At 41.8% G+C, this 25,516-nt stretch overlaps 1 protein-coding gene across 2 annotated transcripts in view; it reads right to left on the bottom strand.

Moving 5' to 3' along the window:
* The window catches only part of ccny (cyclin Y), a 240,686-nt gene that overhangs the window by 90,861 nt on the left and 124,309 nt on the right, over positions 1 to 25,516 (bottom strand). Inside the window, exon 1 of one of the 2 annotated variants that reach the window (XM_059639396.1) lies at positions 13,352 to 13,371. The exons of the other annotated variant lie outside the window; for it this stretch is intronic. The gene's annotated coding sequence lies outside the window, so the exon portion shown is untranslated. Of the gene's footprint in view, positions 1 to 13,351; positions 13,372 to 25,516 lie in introns of those variants that run through there. 2 annotated transcript variants of the gene reach the window in all.

Below are 25,516 nucleotides of genomic sequence, written 5' to 3'. Positions count from 1 at the left end.
ACAACAATACATTTCCATGTCAGGATTGTGAGTGGACTGGGTGTTGAATTTGCAGATGGAGATGTTCCCATGTGTATGCCACCCCCAACCTTTGAGATGGAAGCGGTCACGGGTTTGGAAGGTGTTAGAACATAGAACATAGAACAGTACAGCACAGAACAGGCCCTTCAGCCCACAATGTTGTGCCGACCATTGATCCTCATGTATGCACCCTCGGAGGTGTCGTTGACAGTGTAGAGGGCTGTTGTAGGCTGCAGCGGGACATTGACAGGATGCAGAGATGGGCTGAGAGGTGGCAGATGGAGTTCAACCTGGATAGATGCATTTTGGAAGGTCGAATTTGAAAGCTGAGTACAGGATTAAGGATAGGATTCTTGGCAGCGTGGAGGAACAGAGGGATCTTGGTGTGCAGATACATAGATCTCTTAAAATGGCCACCCAAGTGGACAGGGTTGTTAAGAAAGCATATGGTGTTTTGGCTTTCATTAACAGGGGGATTGAGTTTAAGAGTCGTGAGATCTTGTTGCAGCTCTATAAAACTTTGGTTAGACCGCACTTGGGATACTGCATCCAGTTCTGGGCGCCCTATTATAGGAAAGATGTGGATGCTTTGGAGAGGGTTCAGAGGAGGTTTACCAGGATGCTGCCTGGACTGGAGGGCTTATCTTATGAAGAGAGGTTGACTGAGCTCGGTCTCTTTTCATTGGAGAAAAGGAGGAGGAGAGGGGACCTAATTGAGGTATACAAGATAATGAGAGGCATAGATAGAGTTGATAGCCAGAGACTATTTCCCAGGGCAGAAATGGCTAGCACGAGGGGTCATAGTTTTAAGCTGTTTGGAGGAAAGTATAGAGGGGATGTCAGAGGCAGGTTCTTTACGCAGAGAGTCGTGGGAGCATGGAATGTGTTGCCAGCATCAGTTGTGGAAGCAAGGTCATTGGGGTCATTTAAGAGACTGCTGGACATGTATATGGTCACAGAAGTGTTGTCCGAGGAGATATGGTGAACTTCTGCAGTGTATCTTGAAGATGGTACACACTGCTGCTACTAGATGTCAGTGGCAGAGGGAGTTAATCTTTCTGGAAGTTGTACCAATCGAGTTGATAGACTGGACATGGACTGCTACAGAATCTGTATGGAGTCACGAATGGTGCTTAATCAGCGAACAAACTCGGTCTGGCCTGGATGGTGTTCAACTCCATGAGTATTTATGCACCTGTACTCATTCAGGCAAATGTAGCATATGCCATGTACCATGGAGATGGTGGAGAGGTGAGGCTTTGCACAGCTGGGAGGTGAACCGTTTCACACAACATGCTTGATATCTTCTGGTTGCCCTGGATTTATAAGTTTGATGCTGTTGAGTGCTTGGGCGATATGAGGGGTGGGTGGTGAGTTACCACCTACTTGACAGACAGGAAATTAGAAACAGAATGAAGTCAAATGCATAGATTTATCTTGGTTACAAATGTGCACAATAAGGTTTGCTAAAGAATTAATGTCTTATTCAGGGAAAGGCACATCTCTCATTTGAGAGTGGGTTACTGGAACTGTCTCCCTTGGTAGCTGTAAATCTGACACAGCCTTATTTAACATGTGAATTACTTGCTTAATTCTGGACCATGGCCTTTGATCAAAAGATCAAATGGATTTGTTTTAATTAGTAGCCTGCTTCTTTGATGTGAAAGAAATGGTTTGTTCTTTCACTGTGGATGACAGCACATAATGACCTGGCCTCATTTTATATTGATGTTAAAGACAAGCTTAGGCCCCAACTTGGGGTATAAGCTGACTGCCTTTTCTGCTAAGAACTGCGATGCTCATACGAGGAATTGTCCTCAGATTTTTTTTATCTCTGTTTTTGACTTGCCATATACGGGGGTACATTGAGTCAGGCAGTAATACTAGTGAGACACTCTTAATACTAGAAGACACACACACTTGCTGGTGCAGCAGTGTCAAAGGGCCAAATGATCTGCTCCTGCTCTTATAATCTACATTTTCTATGTCTGCACAAAGTAAACAACAAATACAAACAGTTCCATCAGCAAAAAGAATTTTCCGAAGATGCTGCTTGGCCTGCTGTGTTCATCCAGCTCTCCACTTTGTGATCTCACAAAAAGAATTAGCTAGTTTCAAGTTAAGCACATTGTTTGCTAAATTATCCGATAACTGAACTGCAGCAAGAGAATTTGGTGTCAATGAAAAACTAGTTCAAGAATGGAAGATGACGACACCCAATACCAAATCCACCAGAAGAATATCCGCTGGTCTGACTTAAAGAAGTGTGAATTAATATGTATCAGAGATAATGCCCCCACACCTCCTCCCTCACCCCCATCCCAGGCCCCAAGAAGACTTTCCACATCAAGCAGATGTTCACCTGCACATCTGCCAATGTGGTATATTGCATCCGCTGTACCCGTTGTGACCTCCTCTACGTTGAGGAAACCAAGTGGAGGCTTGGGGACTGCTTTGCAGAACACCTACGCTCAGTTCTCAATAAACAACTGCACATCCCAGTCGCGAACCATTCCAACTCCCCCTCCCATTCCTTAGATGACATGTCCATCCTGGGCCTCCTGCAGTGCCACAACGATGCCAACCAAAGGCTGCAGGAACAGCAACTCATATTCCGCTTGGGAACCCTGCAGCCCAATAGTATCACTGTGGATTTCACAAGCTTCAAAATCTCCCCTCCATCCACTGTATCCCAAAACCAGCCCAGCTCGTCTCCACCTCCCTAACCTGTTCTTCCTCTCACCTATCCCTGCCTCCCACCTCAAGCCACACCCAAATTTCCTACTGACTACCCTCAACCTGCCCCCTAGACCTGTCCGTCCTCCCTGGACTGACCTATCTCCTCCCTACCTCCCCACCTGCACTCACCTTTACCAGCTCCATCCCCACCTCTTTGGCTTGTCTGTCTCCTCTCCACATTTCTTCTCCTCTATCCATCTTCAATCCGCCTCCCCCTCTCTCCCAATATATTTAAGAATCCCCTTCCCCTCCCCCATTTCCGATGAAGGGTCTAGGCCCGAAACAGCAGCTTTCCTGCTTCTAAGATGCTGCTTGGCCTGCTGTGTTCATCCAGCTCTACACCTTGTTATCTTGAATTAATATGTATCCGGGTTATTTCATTTCCAAAGAAGTGTAATGTGCTCAGTAGGCACTTAAATGGATCGAATCAAACCTGAGTCCAACAAAGATTTCAGAGATAGTCGGCACAGCTGTTTTATGAAACAATGATGTCTCATGTTGTCACAGAGGTGATGGCCTTGTGATATTATCGCTGGACTGTTAATCCAGAAACCCAGATAACATTCTGGGGACACAGATGCAACTCCTGCCCTGGAAAATGGTGGAATTTGAATTCAATAAAACATCTGGAATTAAGAATCTAATGATGACTGTGAATGCTTTGTCAATTGTTGGGAAAACCCATCTGGTTTGCTCATGTCCTTTAAGGAAGGCAACTGCCATCCTTATCTTATCTGGCCTGCATATGACTCCAGACCCACAGCAATGTGGTTGACTCTGAACTGCCCTCTGGGCAATTAGGGATGGGCAATAAATGCTGCCTCGCCAGCAATGCCCTCATCCCATTAATGAATAACGAAAAAAAAGACTAGGATTGCTCAGAGACTTGCAAAAGACCTCTATGTCAAAATGACCAGTTTTCAGTGATTCATTGTCAAGACAGAAGCAGAAACACAAGCACCCATTATGTCACATCAGCAACATAGATGAACCGTGAATTTTCATCTGCTAAGCAGGTGAACCGTAGAGTGGAAAAGTTTGAATGAAAACAACAGGACAGTGGTCCAAGCCTACACTGTTGATGGAACAACATGAAAGTGTGTAGAAATTTTTAAATGTAGAACCATACTGAAATTCAAGTTCTCAGCAGGAGATTTTGTATATTTCCATGACAACGGTTGGATGGATGAGGATGGAGTGAGTTACAGTTGATAATATGTAGAATATCTGTCACAGTGACCCAGCTAACAAATGCAGCTTATTTGCGTGGGACATATTCTAGTCCAGACCATAGGGATGTCCTTTCATTAGACAGAGTGTAGCTGGTGGTGTTCGAACCAGAGGGTCACCACAACTCCAGCAAGGGGAGAGTTTGTAATAACCTCAGCAGCTATGACTATTGAACACACATTTTTGGTATCATTCGGCATTATAAACCTTGTTTCTGGCCAACTGAGCTAACTAACCCCACAATCCTAAATAACCCTGTGCAGTAATTACATATGTATTGTAGTTATACCAGGGGTCTAATGTGTGAAGCTCACACTTCTCAAAAAAAAGCCTATCGAAGATCAACTTTGCACTAAGTGGAGAGTTGATGGAGAAAAACTCTTCAGAGGGAGTGGAAAAGCACTTGCTGCTTCATTTGATTCTCTGTGTGGTTTCCATCGTCAAAAAGCGGGATGTTATTAATGCACAACGATTGTCATCCGATCATTCAAAAGTGCCGATTATCCAATTCAACAGATGGAGAGGAAGCAGATTTGTTGTCGATCGATGACTCTGAAACCAAAAGTACCACATCTGATCCACAGTGAGATGACTATGATGGTACCATAGCCATTGTGTCTCAGAATGAATTCAATTAACACTTAGCATTTGATCCTGAAGACGAATGACTTGACTTTTTCTAAAATGTTTTATTTGTGGTAAACATACACTTAATGAACTCATACAATAAAACATGCCATAATATTTATTTGAAATACCCATAGGTTTTTCCTATGTATCAAAATGCTGACCAGTGATACCACAATTCACATTTTATACTCAGTGTACAAGTTGACCCCATTTTTGAGACACTTTTTTTGAAGTTTCAAATGGCGACTTATATAATGTGATCTATGGTAGCTCTTGAGTCATTGAATTCATTATAAGGTCAGCAGAGCAAAACAGAAAATGTTGACGTATTCTTCGAACAATCTAACCTGTTGAAGTTGTTTAAAAATCGGCTTTAGAACACAGATTTCATGACCACTTAGTTGGGTGCTGTAAAGTTGTTTGCATACGCTCAGTTTAATGCTATAAAATTAACAGAGCTAACAAACACACATCTGTTTCCGCTGTTCCTCAATTTGACTCACACCACATAGCCCTTTCACATTTCACTCAATAAATCTTGTGTTGGAAAGTTATGAAACTCTCCTTGCCATTTTTTTTGTCTTCAATGAGGGACGCCAACAGCCTAGTGATATTGTCATTAAACTGTTAATTCATAGACCTAGGAGATGCTGTGGACACCCAGTTTTGAATCCTGCCACGACGGTTGGTGGAATTTGAGTTCAATAGAAGTCTGTAATTAAGAGTCTATTGATAACTGTGAATCCACTGTCAAATGTTGGAAAAATCCATCTGGTTCACTCATGTCCTTTGGTGAAGGAAACCGTCACCTTCCTTAAGATAACAAGGTGTGGAGCTGGATGAACACAGCAGGCCAAGCAGCATCTGAAGAAGTGTCTAGGCCCGAAACATCAGCCTTCCTGCTCCTCTGATGCTGCTTGGCCTGCTGTGTTCATCCAGCTCCACACCTTGTTATCTCAGATTCTCCAGCATCTGCAGTTCCTACTATCTCTGCCATCTTCCTTGGTCTGGTGTACACATGACTCCAGACCTACAGCAATGTGGTTGACTCTTAACTGCCCTCTAGATAATTAGGGATGGGCAATAAATGCTGGCCTAGATAGCAATGCCCACATCTCATGAATGAATAAAAAGTGTAGCATCATGTAGGGTAGATAAAACAGGGATCGAAACATGACAAGAACCCTTGTACGCACTGGACTGGATCTCAGTGACCATGAGCTGAAAAGCCGGGGGCAGGCCCGGCCAATTTTTCTGACCTTTTTTGCAGCTAATAAGCTGGCCACCAGCAGCGGTGGCAGCTCTTCAGTCCCAGCAGCACCACTAGGAACAGTGCCCACTACTCAAACTACACCTTGCTGAGCCACTCCTAGATAGACAAGCAAACGAATAGATGCCAGGCAATACCAAGGCCAGTCAAGCAGGTCTTGGTGAGGGGGAATCTGGGGGCATGGTTGCGAAAGGCAATCGGTCATTAGCGCAGAAGTGGCCGTGCGCAATCCTCGCACGTTGAGCCCGTAGTGAGGCTTCCGAAGTTTAACACAACTTGCCACATGGCCCAGGACGCCCTTTATGGTGAGATGCCAGTGGCCGTAAGTGGCACAATCTGCCCCCTGGGCAGGAGAGCTGTTCTTGCTGAATGCCAGCACAACAGGAATGCAAAGGTTCCACCAAACTCCATCTTCCTTCCAGATTTTTCACCCCCACTTTCAATTTCTATTGTGCTTCAGCCAGCCCCACTATCTTAACCCCAACCCTACAGGGATAGTTTTGTTTAATACCCACCACATGACGAAGTGAAATTAACATAAATTCCTTGCTGGAGAAACCAAAGACCTTTTTAAGAATTGTTTAAATCACATTTTTGCAAACAATACGATGATTAAGAGGAAACATATCAACAGAAATAAAAGTTTCTAATGCATCTTCAATTTTTCAGTAAGAAAGCAATTCTAAATTACTCCCTCACTACATAGAAATTTAATCATTTCTATGTAGTGCTAACTGTATTCAAACTGTGCTGTGTCTGCTAACTGTATTCTGGCCCATTTTGAGAGCCTGTCTGACAGGTTGTAAGATGCGCAACAATTGTTCGAGAGCTCTAATGATTACACTGAAAGCAGCAAAAAGCAATGACTATGGTCATGTTGTTGCTGCTATAAAGGTCAAATATCTCTGAACGCCTCATCCTTTAGTTTCAGATGAAGGGACAGGTAAAAGCAGCACTGTATTTTCCAACAGACGCTGTTGGCCAGTGACTATCAAAACAGGACCCTGATGTAATGTGAATGGCATCAATGGCAATTAGAATACACAGTGGGATTTCCAATATTTAAAGGTGATCTGAGCAAAGTACAAAAATACAAGCAGTCCCCACATTGCAAACGGGGTCCAAGTCAATTTGCAATTCGATTTGTACACAAGTCAAAACACAACGCAGATCAGTAGAACAGAGTGTGGAGCTGGATGAACACAGCAGGCCAAGCTGCATCTTAGGAGCTCCTAAGATGCTGCTTGGCCTGCTGTGTTCATCCAGCTCCACACTTTGTTATCCCACACTTTGTTATCTCGAATTGTCCAGCATCTGTAGTTACCATCGTCACAGATCAGTACAAAGCAGCCATTCATAAGTACAGGAAATGTTCATATGTCAGATGTTTAAAACTACACCATGTATTGGATGAGGATCATAAGTACAAGCATTCACAAGCTGCATAAATCAGGAATGCCTGTATGTAATCAATGTTCCTTGTCATGACATATCAACCTTGGCACTGGATCTGATGAAGGCCCGAGATAGAGAGGTTACTTTCTAATGGCAGGTCAAAAACTGGAAACATGTAAGTATTTCTCCCCTCACAGATGTTGCCAGATTTCCAGGCAATCTTGCATCTGCTGAGTTTATTTCAAATTTCGAGTATCTTCAGTATTTCATTTAAGTGCAAAGAATTCTCATCACTTGTATAGATGAGATGGCCACTAGTAATAACTGCACAAACCGATGATTAAAGAGGACAGTGCTGCAATTAACTGATGTGTTCAACAATCAAATTAGCTGGGCTTAAATATAAAGATGGTCATTTGGCTGCAGTAATATCAAATTGCAACGCATTAAATTAGAAGTTTATGCTCTTGATAACCATACGTGCATTAACAAGGGTGCAACCTAACTAATGCATCATTAAATTTCAATACAAACTCTTTGTCAAAAGTATTTCTCAGTTAGAAAGGCAATCCACAAACAAAAATAAATATGGTGAAGGTTTGCTAAGTTTATGAAGGCTCTGGTCAGACTGCACTTTAAGTACTCTGTACAGTTTTGTAGTCTCCACACTATAAACAATACACATAGACTGAAAAAAATGCAAAGATTTACAAAGATTGTACCAGAGCAAAGGCAGTACCACCACTAGGAATTGGTGATGAGCTTTGATTTTGGATAAGAAGTGGCTTAAAGGAAACCTTATGGGCTGGAATTATGATTGGACTGGACAGGGTAAATTTGGAATGAATTTTTTTCCACTTGAGATGGAATCCAAAACTTGAGGCCATGAATCTGAAATAGTTACAGGCACAGTGCCTCAGATCCAGCTCCTTCAGGATCAAAACTGAGCAACCGAGTGATCCAAGCCATAGGCAGCTCAGGTCATGACAGGTTGGGGGCAGACAAGGGTCACTTGAAGCACAGCATAGAGCAGTGTGTGAAGCTAATAACTAGTGTGGGGCCATACAGTACTAATACAGGGCCAAACTGAATTGTCCAAGTTTTTTTTCATTTTGCTCGATTACAATTGATCCATTAAAATTTATGAAAATATCTGCTTTTCAGTTAACTAAATTTGAAACACTCTTCCTGTACTAATAAATCCATTCGGGAAATAAACAGACATTTCTTTACTCAGAAGCAGGTACAATGGGGTCATACAACCATGGAAGTGGTTGACACAAATGGTTTTGATCCTTCTAAATGGAAATTAGATGAGTGCAAAAGAGAAAAAGGCACCAAAAGAAACACTGAAAGTCTGAGATAAGGTAAATGAAACAAGAGATGTTTAGTATGGAGTATTAAGGTTAGCAGAGATTAGTTGGATTGAACAGCCTTTCCTTTCCTATAAATTCCCTATAATACAAAATGAGCAAACAATGTAGTAAGTATTCAAATGTCCTCCCAGCAAAGCAACTTCAAATGCAGTCAACACTAAGATAATAGGTGCAGTGAACGATGGCTACAATTTTCTTTAGCAAGTCTGTAAAAGTTGACACTACACCTGAATCACTGATTATCTTCACAAAACAAAAAACATCCAACATCCAAAATCTGAACCAAAATTGGCCCCTCCTGGAGCAAACAGCCTCCAAAAGAATCCACTTGACAGACCGCCCAAAGACACATGCAAAAATTAAACGATGAAATCACTTTTTTAAATAAAAGTTGGATTTTTTTGCAGGCACCAGATGACTGTAAGCAAACCTGCTGATAAAAAGCAGACTTCATGTGTGTAACATGATATTTCAAACTTTGCATACACGCAGATGACAAATCTGACAGGATGCTGAAAACAACATTGAGCATGTGCAGGAAAACATGTCATCTTGCTGTTTAGGGGGCTACATTTTTTTTAAAAAAGAAAGAAAAACAGAGTTGTACAGTGCCTTTAATAACCACCAGATATCTCAAAGCATTTTATAGGCAATTAAGTACCTTTGAAGTGCCATCTCTTTTAACATATAAAATGTTGCAGACGAATTGGCACATAACAAGCTCACAAAAACATGTGACAATGACCAGATGATGCTGATTCAGAGATGAACACTGGTCAGGACACCAGCATGATTCCCCTGTTTTTCTTTAAAATAGCACTAAGGGATTTATTACACCATCCGAGAGGTCAGATGGGGGTTTCAGTTTAACACCCCATCAGTAAAATCCACAGTACACCACTCCTTTAATACTGTAGCAGAGTGTCAGCTTTTTGTTTTGGTCTAATCCTTCTCTGGGTCTTGAACACACAAGTTTCTAACTCAGACAGAAGAGTCTTATCAATGGAACCCCGAGTGATACTGAGTTAAGCTTTTCATTTCTCAGAATTAATCTGCCTCTGCAAATTCCATCAATCACTGGCTCAGAGTTGATTACCAGCAGATAAGTCAGGGGGGAGGAGGTGATCTGACATGGTCTGAACTGTGGTGGATAAGAAGAGTTTGAAGGGGAAAACATCCTGAGCTAAATGCTGCCATTACTTCAAACAGACTTGTAAATGTACAGTAATTTCTCACTTCAATTTTTTGCTTGAACTGGTGGCTTCTTACAAAAACAAAGTTTGCATCTCTTTGTGCTGGAAAAGTCTTTTCTGTGTTGTATCCACAGCTTTAAAAGAAAACACTTCAGTTCCGGATTGGAGTGGTTTTATGTAAATTTTAAGTGCATTTCTGGTCATATTTGGTAACACAGCACTTTCCAAGTTGCTACAAAAAAGATCAGCTTAGGGAATAAAGAGGTAGCTTGGATTCATGAAAACTGATGAAAATTCATCATCTCTCACTAATATAATTCCTTCCCGTTGCAGCTAAGTATCTTCAGCCCAAGGGATTATCCTCCAACTTGTTGTCAATCACTCAAATGCTGACCTAGCCAATGATTCTCCTATCTCCACAAGTGAATTAAAAAAACATCAGGGCTGCACAGTATGTCATTACCAGCATGCAATGTTGGTGAAATTGACCTATTGCTGCATGGGAAAGCTAAATTTCAACCAAACTGAAACACTCCATCTCCAAATGGTGCAGGGTCTGGACAATATCAAGAAAAGCAGCAAGTAACATTCGTACCACAACAAATGCCAGGCACTAACTATCTCCAATTAGAGAGAATCTACCCATTGCCACTTGACTTTCACGATAACTGAATCCCTTACAATCAACATCGTGGGGGTTATTCGTCATCAGAAACTCAGCTGAATCAGCTATTCATATACAATGGCTACAACAACAGGTCAGAGGCTCGGAATCCTGCAGAGAGTAACTAGCCCCTGACTCCCAAAGCCTATTCATCACACAAGACTCTAATTAGGAGTGTGATGGAACATTCCTCACTTACCTAGATGACTACAACTCCAAACATGCTCAAGAAGCTTGACACCATCCTGTAAAAAGCAGCTCACTTGATTGGCACCAGATCCACAAACATCCAAACCTTCTTGCACCAACGTTCAGTAGCAGCAGTGCGTATGATCTACAAGATGCACAACCAAAACTTACCAAGTCTCCTTGGAAAGCATCTCTGAAACTCACAAGCACCCTCATCTAGAAAGACCAGGTGTGCAAATACATGGAAACACCACCACAAGCAAGTTCTCCTCCACTCATCATTTTGATTTGGAAATACATCATTGTTTGTTCAGCGTCCTTGGGTCAAAATCTTGGAACCTCCTTCCTAACAAGATTGAGAGTCTACTTAATGTACATGGACTGCAGTGGTTCAAGAAGGGAGCTCACAACCACCTTCTCAAGGGCAATCAGAGATGGGCAATAAAAGTTGGCTCTGCCATTGATGCCTATATAGAATAGAAGAATCCGTACAGTGTGTAAGCATGCTATTCAGACCATCAAGTCTACACTGACCCTCTGAATAGCATCCAACCCAAACCCACCTCCTACCCTTTCCCTGCAATTCCCATGGCTAATCCACCTAGACAGTACTTCTTTGGACTGCGGGAGGAAACCCACACAGACACGAGGAGAATGTGCAAACTCCACACAGGCAGCCACCTCAGGCTGGAATCAAACCCGGGTCCCTAGCACTGTGAGCCACTGAAGACTCTTGCCCCCCTTCATAAGTGAATAAAAGAACATTCTCAATGCTGTATCATTCCAAAAGTTTCTCATTTGCATTTCATAGTTATCTGTGTACTTGTTGTATTGAATAGTCTCTACTGTTGCTCCATATATTTACCAACAATTGAGCCCAACCTACAGCCTTCAGCTGTCCTCTTCACCTAGTATTAAGTCCATTAAATATTTTAGAAAATAAATGCACAAGTACATATGCGTAAGTTAAAAAAAATATTTTCAAGAATTCTGAATGGCTGAAAGCACTTTACAACTAGTCAAGTACCTTTGCAGTGTAATCACTGTCATTATGGGGGAAACACAGTAACCAGCTTGCACTCGCCTGTACATAGTTCTGACCAGCACAGTATCAGTAATTTAGACAATGGCCACATTCCAATCTCCGCTTTTAATGCATTCATCTTAGAGGGACACTAGCTATATATTCAAATCTGGCATTTTTGGGCGTGCAACTTTTTTTATGACAATCCAATGACAACATTAACAATCACAGCAAAGTCAAATCTGCAACCCAAAGCACTTTTTTTTCCCAAACATAGCAACTCTCCAGGTATTTTTTTAAACCAGTGATTCACAGAAAAAGCACAGTACAGTAATCCATTTATTGTTCATCTTCAGTTAACTTTTTGGCACCAAACAGCAGAGTATGCAGTTTTCAGGACTGAAACAAACACAATCAGTTGCAGTCCATTCTCTTTCATGAATGTACTTCATGGATGAATTGTTCAGACGTTGGCAAAGTGAAAATTGATAACTTCTTGCTTTGAACATGCAGCAGAGGCACGAACGTTTGGGGGGAACAAAGGGGCTATGGCTGTCGAACAGCTTCCCACGGTGGTTACTGGATCAGGTATATTTTATTCATCACCAAGGTGAGAGACTTACATGGCAGCATTTCTTCTTCCACCAGAATAGGATTTTATTAATGCCTAGCAGGCAACATCAGTCATATACAACTTTCACTGAAAAATGGGGTGAGTTATAAAACACCTTCAAATCCCTGAACTCCAAGCAGTAAGATGGAATTTGACTGACCTGGTCTCCGCGTCAGCAATGAGAGCTTTCCATACCTTTCCTGAATTCCACACACACACACACACACACACACACACACACACACAACTCAGATTTAGTTTGGTGAATTTAATTTACTTGAAGACTCAAGCTTGCTCAGTAATCTGCCCACGAGTTTGTCATGATATCACAATCAGGGCTTTGCAATTATCTGAGATAATGGGAACTGCAGATGCTGGAGAATCCGAGATAACAAAGTGTGGAGCTGGATGAACACAGCAGGTCGAGCAGCATCTTAGGAGCACAAAAGATGCTGCCTGGCCTCCTGTGTTCATCCAGCTCCACACTTGGTTACCTTTACAATCACCGATTGCTTTGAATCGAGCTCACACCATCCATCCTCGGTTATTTGTGACATTGGGAGTCAGGTAGAGCAACTGGAGGAGTAACAGCTTCAACCCAAATTCACTTGCAATTGCCTGTTGATTGGTGTACACAAAAACTAACTTGCAGCGGTTTCTTTTTGATATTCCTTCATGGGAATGTGGATTTCCATTTATTGCCTACCCCCAACTGCTTGAGAATTCTTTCCAATGGAATTATAGCTTCAAAGGTCAAAAAACGTATTGCTGATTGTTAGTTAAATTGGCTGTCCTGATTTATTGTAGCAAATATTCCAGTGCCTATTGTGATAAATAGATTTTGCCAGTACTTCATTGCAAATCTTACACTTGGGGATAGAACTTTGGGGAAACACTTCCGCTTGCATTTGCTACAGCTCATGTGTTTTTACTTCATTAGCTTTTAAAGTTACAGCACTGAATTAAACAGAAGGTTGCAAAAAGGTCATTCAATCAATCTCACTCACCATTTGCATCATTGCTGACCGGTTTACCTTGGCACATGCAACGCGTTTTGAAAGTGAAATCCCTAGGGTAACCGGATTTCTGAATACTCTTACATCCTTGTTAATTTACAAGCACTTTGTTCCCACGCTGTAGATCATTACTTCTTTTCCTGTAATGATTGCACTCTTTTCCTTTTGGGTAGCTGAAAACTAAAGCCTTGTTTTGGAAGTGTTAGCTGTGATTTAGCTGGAAACACACTCCCCTCTGAATCAGAGGTTAGAGATTCTCATCCTCGCCACAGAGTTGAACACAAAAATTCTCGGCTGCCATTCTGGTACAGGAGTGAAGGAATGCTGCATCGTCAGAAGTTTCTGGATTTGATGTTAAAGCAAGGCCTCTCTGCTTCTTTGGGTGTTCAGAAAAGATGATACTATTTCAAAAGGAGGAGCTGGGGAAGCGATCCCTAATATCCGGGCCAACATAATCAATGTCATGAGAAAGAAAGCTGCTCATTCCTACATTGCTGTTTGTGCAGGCATTAGCTGCACTGCATTTCCTACATGACACCAGCAACTAAACCTCAAAAGCACTTGAATGGCCTTCAGGTGCTTTGTGCCATCCTCAGGTCATGAAAACAAGGGCTGTGTAAATGAAAGTCTTCTCTGTTTCTCAGCAACTTTCAAAGTTAGTACATGACATCTCAGTGAATGTCAATAATTACATGGGATCCCAAAGAATTTGCCATTTGCAGGAGATCCTCTACACAGTCAGATTTCTGAAAATCACAATGCATCTGTCTGCTGATTACCACATTTATCCAAATTAAATAAAGACTGGCCCAATGTTTTATTACGGTTGGTATTGTTTGGTGTGCTTGCTTTCATTGGTCAGAGTTGGGACATCATGTTGCAGCTGTAAGGACATTGGTTAGGTGACTTTTAGAATACTGTATACAATACTGGTCTCCCCGCCATAGGAAATATGTTGTTAAACTTGAAAGGGCTCAGAAAAGATTTACAAGGATATTGCCAGGGTTGGAGGGCTTCAGCTATCAGGAGAGGCTGAATACATTGGGGCTATATTCCCTGGAGGCTGAGGACTGACCTTACAGAGGTTTATAAATCATGAGGGGCATGGATAGGGTTAATAGACAAGGTCTTCACTCCAGGGTGGGGAAATCCAAAACTAGATGGCATAGGCTTAAGGTGAGAGGGGAAAGATTTAAAAGGGGCCTAAGGGACAATTTTTTCACGCAGAGGCTTCTGTGTGTATGAAATGTGCTGCCAGAAAAAGTGGTGGAGGCTGGTACAATTACAACATTTAAAAAGCATCTGAATGGGTATATGAATAGGAAGGGTTTAGAGGGATATGGGCCAAATGCTGGCAAATGGGACTAGTTTTATTTCAGATACCTGGGCTGCATGAACTTTGGACCGAAAGGTCTGTTTTCATGCTGCATATTTCTACGACTCTATAACTCTTAATGCATCAGCCAGGCAGCTGCTGGCCTCTCTGAGCAAACGTGCCAAAATTGAGGAAATCTGAGAATGAGATTTTCCATTAATTGTAAAATCAGAAAAAGGGTTAAACCTGTATCTGACTCAATGAGTGAAATAAGTCCAGGCGACTGTCTGTGTGGAGTTTGCACATTCTCCCGTGTCTGCATGGGTTTCCTCCAGGTGCTCCAGTTTCCTCCCGCAGTCCAAAGATGTGCAGGCTAGGTGGATTGGCCATGCTAAATTGCCTGTAGTGTTCAGGTAGTGTTATAGGGGGATGGGTCTGGGTGAGATGCTGCAAGGGGCGGTGTGGACTTGCTGGACCGAAGGGCCTGTTTCCACACTGTAAGGAATCTAATCTAAAAGTCTCTCATTCCAGAAGGACACTAATATAATCATGATGGTACAGGGCTCAAAAACAGGAGTTTCAATCCACCATGGCAAGTTGGAAACTAAATAAATTGAAAACCTGCTAAATGCAAGAAAATTAAGCATATATTTGCAACTTGTCATTAAAATTTAGGTTGGTTCAGAAATGTGCATTAACAAAAGCATGCTCCCCTCACACCCATCACTGGATCAGGCCTACATGTGACCATGTGATGACTGTCCTCTAATGCCCTCTGAACCAGTCTAACAAGTTATTCAACCGTACGAGCATCTAAATAGAAAGTTCCAAAGCAATGAGGGTAAGACATGCATCCAGTGCAGCTTGCTCAAACACAGGGTATAACTAGAAAAATGATATTAATAACAAAAAGCACTTTGCCAAAAAATATCAAATACCCAATTGAATTGTAAACCTGCCTAAAAACCTGATTAATGTTGGCTGCAGTTAGTCATGTAAAACTTACTATTGAGCTAAGGGAATCTTTTGGGTTTATGGTACATTGCGAATAATCTGAAGATCAAGAACTCAATAAAACCGGACAATTTATGGCCTGGTTCCATGAAGATCAAAGCAGACTGACACGTTTGTTGTAAAAAACCAAACTGAGTCACCAACGTTCTTCATGCTCCTCCCGCAGCCGCACCCTCCTCTTCCGACTAGTCCATTCACACATTACGTAGTTGACAATTAATACTATTTAAGGTGGCCAATGAACCATGCATGAGCAATAAGTGTGAGCCTGCTGGATGTTATTGAAATTGTGAGACCAGCATGTTTTTAAAACAGCAGACTCAAGGGGCTGAATTGCCTACTCCTACTCAGAATTCTACAATGTGTGAAACTATTTAAATGGGGGGAGGAGATGTGGAAAGACAGCCAGAAAACAAAAGCAGATCAATGCAAAACATTGGGTGTCAAGAGGGATGCAGCAATAGCAAGAGGGTTGGCTTTACAATCTTCAGCAAGCTATTCTCTCATGTCTGCTTCCCTACCACACAACAGAATTCTTGCAAGATTTATAACTTTACAAAGTGGCACAAGTTACAAGGAGAAGTTTCTCCTCTGACACACTGCATTGTGGCAACAGATTTCCATACATATGAGGTCATAATTCTCAAACAAGGGCTGATACTTAGTTTGATTATGTTAGTTATGTTAGCCCTCTCTGATGAACGGTCTAGGCCTGAAATGTCAGCTTTTGTGCTCCTGAGATGCTGCTTGGCCTGCTGTGTTCATCCAGCCTCACATTTTATTATCTTGGCTTCTCCAGCATCTGCAGTTCCCATTATCTCTTCCAACTAAGTTCCCTGGTTTGGTTTTGCACTGCAATCAGCCAACCTATTAATTCTATTCATTATTTTCAAATTTTGGACAGTAAACCTTCTTCTGTCAGTTACCATTATCTATTCCGTAGAAGCCTGCTTTAAGCATCAATGCATTTGTAAAAACTGTGCTGTGGAGGATGGAGAGGCAGGGGGGCTGGAGTGCAGGGGAAGGGACATCGACTGAAGCCAAAACAATGTTTTGGTACCAGTCCATCTTCTCTCATTGGTGCCACTGTGTGCGGGTTCCTTTCAGCTAGTCTGAGAGCTCAGTCCCCTCCCCAAGTCCCACTTAGTTTTTGTTCAAACCTAATAGCCTTTTGAGTGAAAAATATTACACTTTCAAACTAACAACACCTGCATGTGACTTAATAAATTCCATCTTCAACAATATAAACATTATCTTTTGTAAAATTCCAGACGCATATTGCTGAGACTTAAAATGTAACCCTCAGCTCCATTGAAAAAAATCTACTACAAAGCCATTAATGAAATTCAAGATCACTCAATGCAAGTCAATAGCCTTCAGGTTCAATGTTGGACTCACGTTCTTTAATCTCGACTAACCGTTATTTCTGATGAAGGGTCTAGGTCCAAAACGTCAGCTTTTGTGCTCCTGAGATGCTGCTTGACCTGCTGTGCTCATCCAGCTTCACACTTCGTTATCTTGGATTCTCCAGCATCTGCAGTTCCCATTATCTCTAACAATTATTTCTGGTGCCTGATCTGAGATGATCTTACTTGCGGCCAGCTCATACATAGGACAGGATTTCAGTCATGTAGGATGGTCACACTAACTTTTGCACAGATATGTCGAAGCAAAAAGAAGAAATTTGCATCACTGTTGGAGGCATTTCTGGGGCAAACATTGACACCTTGATACCTCTCTTTCCATGTCACGCTCTCAATCATTTACACACAGGATCGTAGATTCTACTTGATTCAAAACATTTCCAAAGTGCATTTGCTGTTTGCTCTGGGTTTGATAAGTGGAATAGACCCATAATTTGAGTTGGAGGCTCCAGTGCAGTGGAGAGGAGCTGCAATGACGGGAGTGCCATTTGTGGGGTCAATCAAGGTTCAGCCAGCATGTTATGCAAAGTTTCTGGATCAAACTCGGCAATAATTGAAAAGCAGCAAGTTTCCGCCATATACTGCCCGCATTCCTCCCCAGTACAAAAGAAATAAACTGGTCATTCACCACACTCCTGTGACTGGTACAGAACTGTATATTTTTAATTCACTCACAGGAATGCTAGATCAGCATTTATTGCCTCGCGGGCAGTTGAGAATCAACCACATTGCTGTGGGTCAGGAGTCATGTGTAGGTCAGGCCAGGCAAGATAACAATTTCCTTCCCTAAAGGGTATCAGTGAATCAGATGAGTTTTTCCTGACCAATGATAATTGTTTCATGTACATTGTTAGACTTCTAATTCCAGATTTTAATTGAAATCAAATTCCACCATGTGGAGTTGAACCCAGGTCCCCTGCACATTACCTGGGTCACTAGATTACTGGACTAGTGCTACTTCCACTTGGCCATCACCTCCCCATAATGGTGCAAAATGACAGCCACATGTCCTACACAAGAGCGGTCACAACCCTTGAAAATCATTTCAGTTAGTCAAGTACATAAGCACCTCTTTGGTACTATAGTTAAAACTAAAATTAAACCATTTCAGTCACAATGATTGGGCTAATTTTCAAATATTGGTAAAACACCACAATTTTTGTTCACCAACAATTACTGGACGTGCAGCTATATGGTCACAGAGGCACTCATCCAGCCTCCTATGGAAATCTTCAGCCTTCCCAGGCAGGAGTGGATCCTCTCTGTGGCACGCGCACACAGATATGCATGCACGCACACACAGACACACACATACACCTCCCGACCTTCGCCTCTCCCCAATACAGAATACTGCAATCCCATACTTGATCTGCAAGCTTTGGATCCCACAAATTGACAGCAACATTCTCCCAGAATAACTGGAAAGTCAGGTGGCAGCATTTATCAAAACTCACAGCCAAGAACAGGCAACCGGTTAAAATTTGGCATTATACAGTCAAATTTCCAGCTTTCAGTTGTGGGAACTGCGGGCTACTAAGTACCTCGGGTTTGACAGATTTCACCATTGGTTATGAAAACAGCTGGCAACTGAGATAGTTGATGCACTGGCTCTAAGATGGTTGATAACAGTAGGACAGTGGATGTTGTCTATTTAGACTTTAGCAAGGCCTTTGACAAGGTCCCTCATGGCAGGCTGACACAGAAGGTGAGGTCACATGAGATCTAGTGTGAGCTGGTAAGATGGACACAGAACTAGCTTGGTCATTGAAGGCAAAGTAGAGGTGGAAAGGTGTTTTTCTAACTGGAGATCTGTGGCCACTGTTGTTCCACAAGGATCAGTGCTGGGGCCTTACTTCTTGTAATATGTATAAATGGCTTGAAGAAGAATATTGGTGGTCTGATTAGTAAGTTTGCAGATGACACAAAGATTGGGAGAGCAGCAGATGGTGAGGAGGATTGCCAGAGGATACAGCAGGATATAGATGGGCTGAAGACTTGGATGGAGAAATGGCAGATGGAGTTTAATCTGGACAAATGCGAGATGCTACAGTTTGGAAGAAGTAATGCAAGAGGGAAGTATATAGTAAATGACAGAACCTTAGAAGCATCAACATGCAGAGGGGTGTAGGCATACAGGTCCACAGTTCCCTGGAAGTGGCAACTCATGCAAATAAGCTGGTCAAGAAGGCATAAGGCATCCTTGCCTTCATTGGTCAGAGCACAGAGTCTAAAAACTGAGAAGTTCTGTTGCAATTGTGTAGAAATTTAGTTAGGTCACATTTGGAATATTGTGAACTATTTTGGTTGCCACCTAGCAGAGGGATGTAGAGACTTTGGACAGGTTACAGAAACAGTTTGCCAGGATGTTGCCTGGTGGAAGGTATAAGCCACGGGGAGACTTGAACATCAAAGGATGACGGGTGACATGAAGGGAGTCTACAAAATTATGAGGGGTGTGGATAGAACGGATAGTCAGCGTGTTTTTCCCTAGGGCAGAAAAGTCAATTACTAGGGGACATGGGATTAAGCTAAAAGGGAACAGTTTAGAAGTGAAAGACAGTTTTTTTTTATACACAGAGCGTGCTAAGTGCTTGGAATGCACTGTTAGAAGTGGTGATGGAGATAGATACAATAGCAGCCCAATGAGGAATCTCAACAGATACATGAAAAGGCAGAGAATAGAGGGAACAGACAGCCTAAACGCAAAAGGTTTTTCACTCAGAAAGGCAACTGCCCCATGCTGTATTGTTCTTTGTTATCGTGTAGCACCCGAAAACTAGTATGCAGTTACAGAAGGTAATAAAGGAAGGTAAATGAAATTTTGACATTTATAGCTAAAAGATTAGAGCACAAACGTTGACAAGTGCTGCTGCAACTGTACGAGAGATTAGTGAAATCGCACCTCAATATAGTTTGTTCCCTTTACTTGAGGGAGCAGGTCAGAGGTAAATCACTCTATTAATGCCAAAGGTACGGGTTTTATCTTACAAAGAGAAATTGAGCAGCTTAAGCCTATATTCTCTCAAAGTTTGAAGAATGACAGGAGGTCTGATTGTTCATCCCCCACTTTAGCATCTTAGCTACCTCAAAGCACACGCAGAGAGGATGTTTCCTCATGGTGCAATCCAGAACAAGATGTCAGAGTTTTGGAATAAAGGGTAGAAGATTTAAAACAGATGAGGAGAAATTACTTCACTCGAAGGAATGCATCTGTGGAATTCACTGTGCCAGAGAATGGTGGAATGTTGAGTAAATTTAAGGAAGGGAGAGATTGATTTTTTTATTAGTAATAGATTGAAATATAGTGGGGAATGAGCAGAAAAGTGGAATTAAGACAAAGATGAGGTCAGCCAAAACCGTACTAAATGACGGAGCAGGTTTGAGGAGCTGAATTACCCACCCCCACTCCTATTTCTTATGTTCTTAGCTGCTGCGGTAGTGTCCCTATCTCTGGACCTAGAGATCTGCATTTAAGTCCCACCTGCTCCAGACATGTGTTATAAAACTCTGAACAGTCTTTTTTAAAAGTTAGTATCCACAGAAGTTGGACGCCTATGCTTCAGTAATACAGAGCACTGACGAGGCCATGCCTGGAGTACTGTTCACATTACTGACTAGCAACTGGAACAATGCTTGAGGAAATGAATGAGTAAATGAGAAAAGGTTGGAATGTTTAGGCTATGTCTGCTGGACGCTGGGAGAATAAAAATTGACTTGAAGTCTTGACAGGGAGGATGTAGAAAAGATGATTCATTTTGTGGGAGAATCTAAAACCAGGGTTGCTATTTTAAAAAATCAGAAGTCACCCATTTAAAACACGAGGCAATTTTCTTTCTCCCAGATGTTTGGGTGTCTTTTGAACTCTTCCCGAAAAAGGTAGAGGGAGCAGAGTCATTGGCTATTTTTAGGGGAGGAGGTAGATAGATTCAGGTTTAGCAAGGGGTTAAAAAGTATCAGAGATTCGTGGGAATGCAGATTTGAGGTTACTGCATGGTCACCCATTCTTATTGAATGGTACAGTAGGCTTGAAGGGCTGAATGGCCGACATCTGCCACTTGTTTGTTCAGACTAATCCTTTCTTCTCTCATCATCTTTTATAATTATAGACCTCACCATTAATCTTTGGAAGTTTGAAAGAATTTAGCAGTATTTGCATATTCCAAATCATTCCAAAAAATGCCACTCTTAGAAAGAAAGCTTAACTGCTTTAACTGCTCTATGAGGATTAGATCATATTTCGTTGTGATTCAAGCCCAGTACTGACTCATCTGCCAACATGCACAACAAATTGTCATGAAAGACAAAGAACAGCAATCAACTCCGACGGCTGTCGGGTGGCACGGTGGCTCAGTGGTTAGCACTGCTGCCTCAGAGCACCAGGGACCCAGGTTCGATTCCACCCTTGGGTGACTGTCTGTGTGGAGTTTTCACATTCTCCATGTGTCTGCGTGGGTTTCCTCCAGGTGCTCCTGTTTCCTCCCACTGTCCAAAGATGTGCAGGTTAGGTGGACTGGCCATGCTCAATTGCCCAGTGACTGGGCAATGTGCAGGATTATAGGGATAGGATAGGGGGCTGAGATGCTCTTCAGATGGTCGGTGTGGACTCAATGGGCCGAATGACCTCATTCCACATTGTAAGGATTCTATGAAAATGTGTGAATTGAAATCTTAACTTATTGAAAGTAGATTTCACTTCAACTTATAACCCCTTATGCTGCAGTATACCAAAGATGGTAATTTTGAAATGAAAACCATGAAAATGTGTTCTGACTATCACTATGCAGCTCTAAATAAAATATTTATGTTTAAATTGTAAGCCAAACAGGTTATGAACAACATAGTAAAAGAACACTTTTTTTTAAAAAAATGAAGCTCGAATCTGAGTTTACAAAAAGTTTTGACTTCTCCATGCTTCATAAATGCACTGTAACACAATGATGAAATTCCCTATCAGCCAGAAATTGGTGGAAAAACACAACTGGTCTGGCAGAATCAATGGAGAGAAAGCAGAATTAACATTTTGGGTGCAGTAACCCTTCTGCATAGTACAGATGCTGCCAGACCTGCTGAGTTTTCCCAGCGATTTCTGTTTTTGTTTCTCATTTCTGGCATCCACAGTTCTTTGAGGTTATTTTTTCATTTAACCAATATTTTAATGCAAGCAGCACACAGACTAAGCTTAAGCACAGTTAGAAAGATCTGGTTACAAGACCTCCACAGCAATCAGCCCACTCTTCATTTGCTTCTTAATTAACAAGCAGGAGGGAAATCTGGGAGCAACACAGCATTCCATTGCTGAGATGAATCAAGGAGCAAGTGCGAACAGCTGCTAGCTTTGTGTGCTGGATTGTCTCGCCAGAGAAGCTTATACAAACTGTTGGGATTTGTCTGAAGAACAGAGAACAATGCAGTCGAATATTCTAGCACAGAAGGAAATGCACGTTTATTCACACTTTTCTTGTATAAATATTAAATGCTGATTCCTTCCTTTACCCTGCCCTCAGGCGTAATTCCCCGTTCCGAAGGCTTATCTGAAATCTGGACTTCACTGTATGGGAGATAACTGGTCAATCTTTTCCCTGCACATGACAACATGTTAAACAAACTCCACACACGCTGCCTGCAAAACAATGTGGCTCAGTATCCAACCACAGCACTCTTCAACCAGATTACACAGGTACACTTGGCACCGACTAACTTCACGCAACCAAATAACACAGGGCCCTCAAAGCCCTCATGTGGAAAGTGCATGGTGGGTCCCTGTTGTAAAGTGGACATTATAATACAAGTCCCAAAAAATCCACTACTTATAAGTGCACTGTTCTGTGGATACAGTAGTAGGCAAAGTTGCAGGACATATTCCTAACAAATTCTGGTAAAAATCCTAGAAACTCACATGACAAAGTTTGGAATCTGACTTATACAGTCACTGTGCCATTCACAATCAAAGAAGAACCAAAATGTCTTGAGATCACATCTCCCAACAATAGAATCATGAAGCTATTCCAATAAAACAGTACTGCACAATATGGGGTCTGTATCAAAACCACAAACGTACAACTGTCACCATAGCAATATGCACCACTGCATCCAACTGAATTCTGTTTCACACAAATAAAAATAGACATGTTGCAGATAAGATTATGGAACCATGATACCAGCATTGTCTGATTACATTCCAGTCTTCAAAACTCTCAAAACTAAGAAGCGATGGAGATTTAATTTTATTCACCCATTACCTTAATGTTTCAGAATTCATTCACTGAACATGAAAAATCCTGGCACACCAGATGTTTTTAAAATAGATTGGTATAGGCAGTGTACATGTATCATTGGATTACACTCAAATCCTTTAAGTACATGTTAGCCATATTGCAAGTTACTTAAAAAATCCATTTAAAAAGGGACCATGCATTGCCAGGAACTGTGCATATGTGCATACCTATCTGTAGACTGCACATTCATCTTTAAAGTACAAAGTTCAACGTTGGCAAAGTGCAAGAGTTTATTTTCCTTAAAAACAGTCAAGCCCATTCGTAGGTTACTCACTTATCTTCTTGGCCATTACTGGTGCACTGTCTGATAAAAATGAAAAAATCCAAAAAGCTCTTTTGTCCTTTAAATCAAAAAGCTACATATACACCATCAGGCTATGAACAACAGGGATGCAACAGTAATTATCCTCCTTCCTTACAGTAAAGAAATCACTGCATTTTGGTATTCTGTGGTAGTGAACTCAAGGAAGTCTGTATATATTGAAAGGTCTCAACCCGAAACGTCAACTTTTCTGCTCCTCTAATGCTGCTTAGCCCGCTGTGTTCATCCAGCTTCACAACGTGTTATCTCAGATTCTTCAGCATCGGCAGTTCCTACTATCTCTGAATATATTGAAGGATGCTTTTATCAAAAAAAAAGTCACCAATGTTTATCCACTACTGGTCTCTCTTAGTTTGGGAATTCAGAACTGAAGGAGAGTTGTACCTCAAGGAAATGTTAACTTGATTTCTCTTTCACACACAAGAGTGGTGGGTGTGTGGACTGTGCTGCCAGCAGTGGTACTGGACTCGGATACTTTAGTGACTTTTAGGATAGGCACATAGAGGATAGTAAATGTAGGGCATGCACGGTAGTTTGATCTTAGTAGGATAATAGGTCAACACAACATTGTGGGCCAAAGGGCCTGTACTGTGCTGTAATCTTCTTCTTCTATGTTCTAGATACTGACAGACCTACTGAGTATCTCCAGCATTTTCTGTGCTTGCTGCAGCCTGACTACAGTTTGTTCCCTTTTTCCATCACAGGCTCTGCTATAATACTAACTGGCCAATAGACTCAGCCTTGGGTTTCAGGAAATGGTTTGAACTTGTCATATCCAATCACTAATTATTTACTAGTCATGCCAGAAAATGTGTTACAGGTGGATTTCTGCCCTATTATTTAACCTATCTACATCTTCACAACTTTTACAAGCAGACTCTCCAACACCTCTTCACAATTTACCTGCCAACCCACCTTTGTTTCATCAGCAGATTTGGCAACCATTCAGTTCCTTCATCCAAGTCATGGGTATCAAACATAAAAGGAAACTGAGTCTCAACATCTACAGGGGGCACACTGCTCATAACGACTTACCAACCAAACGATTACCCATTTGGAACCACTCTTCACTATCCATCAATTAGTCAACGCTCTATCCATGCTAATGTTTGACTCTCCACCATGAACTCATATGTAGTAATTCTCAACATGGAGCCATGTCATAGGTTTTTCTGTAATTCCAAATACACCACACCCACAAGTTCCCCTTTATCCACATTGCTTGTTACTTCCTCAAAAGAATTCTAATAAATCAGTCAAACACGACTTTCCTTCCACAACACCATATTAATACTTTCTTATTGCACTGAGATTTCCTAAGAGTCCTCCTACAACCTTCTTAGTAAGAGATTCCATGGAAGGTTTGAGTTATAAGGAAAGGCTAGATAGACTGGGACTTTATCCACTGGAACATAAGCAGTTGAGAGGTAACTTTATAGAAGTTCATAAAATAATGAGGGATGTAGATCGTGTTAATGGTTTTACCTAGGATGGGGGATTTCAAGGTTAACATTTCGGGTCCAGTGACTCTTCCTCAGAACTGATGGTAGCTGGGAAAATGTCAGTTTATATGCAGAAAATAGGGAGGGGGAACGGGGTAGGGAGTAAATGATGGGATAGAGCCCGAAGAGAAAGAAGATTAGTTGGGTAGACAAAGGAGTTAATAAAGGTCTGGCTGGGAGGGTGAATCTTTATTACTCCTTTGTCTATCCAACTGCTCTTCTCTCTCTTTGGGCTCTATCCTATTGTTTACTCCCTACCCCATACTCATCCCTGTTTTCTGAATATAAACATACATTTTCCCAG

This window comes from Stegostoma tigrinum, chromosome 2 (assembly GCF_030684315.1).
Source record: "Stegostoma tigrinum isolate sSteTig4 chromosome 2, sSteTig4.hap1, whole genome shotgun sequence".
NCBI lineage: Eukaryota > Metazoa > Chordata > Chondrichthyes > Orectolobiformes > Stegostomatidae > Stegostoma > Stegostoma tigrinum.
This window is presented reverse-complemented; position numbering and strand designations above follow the sequence as displayed.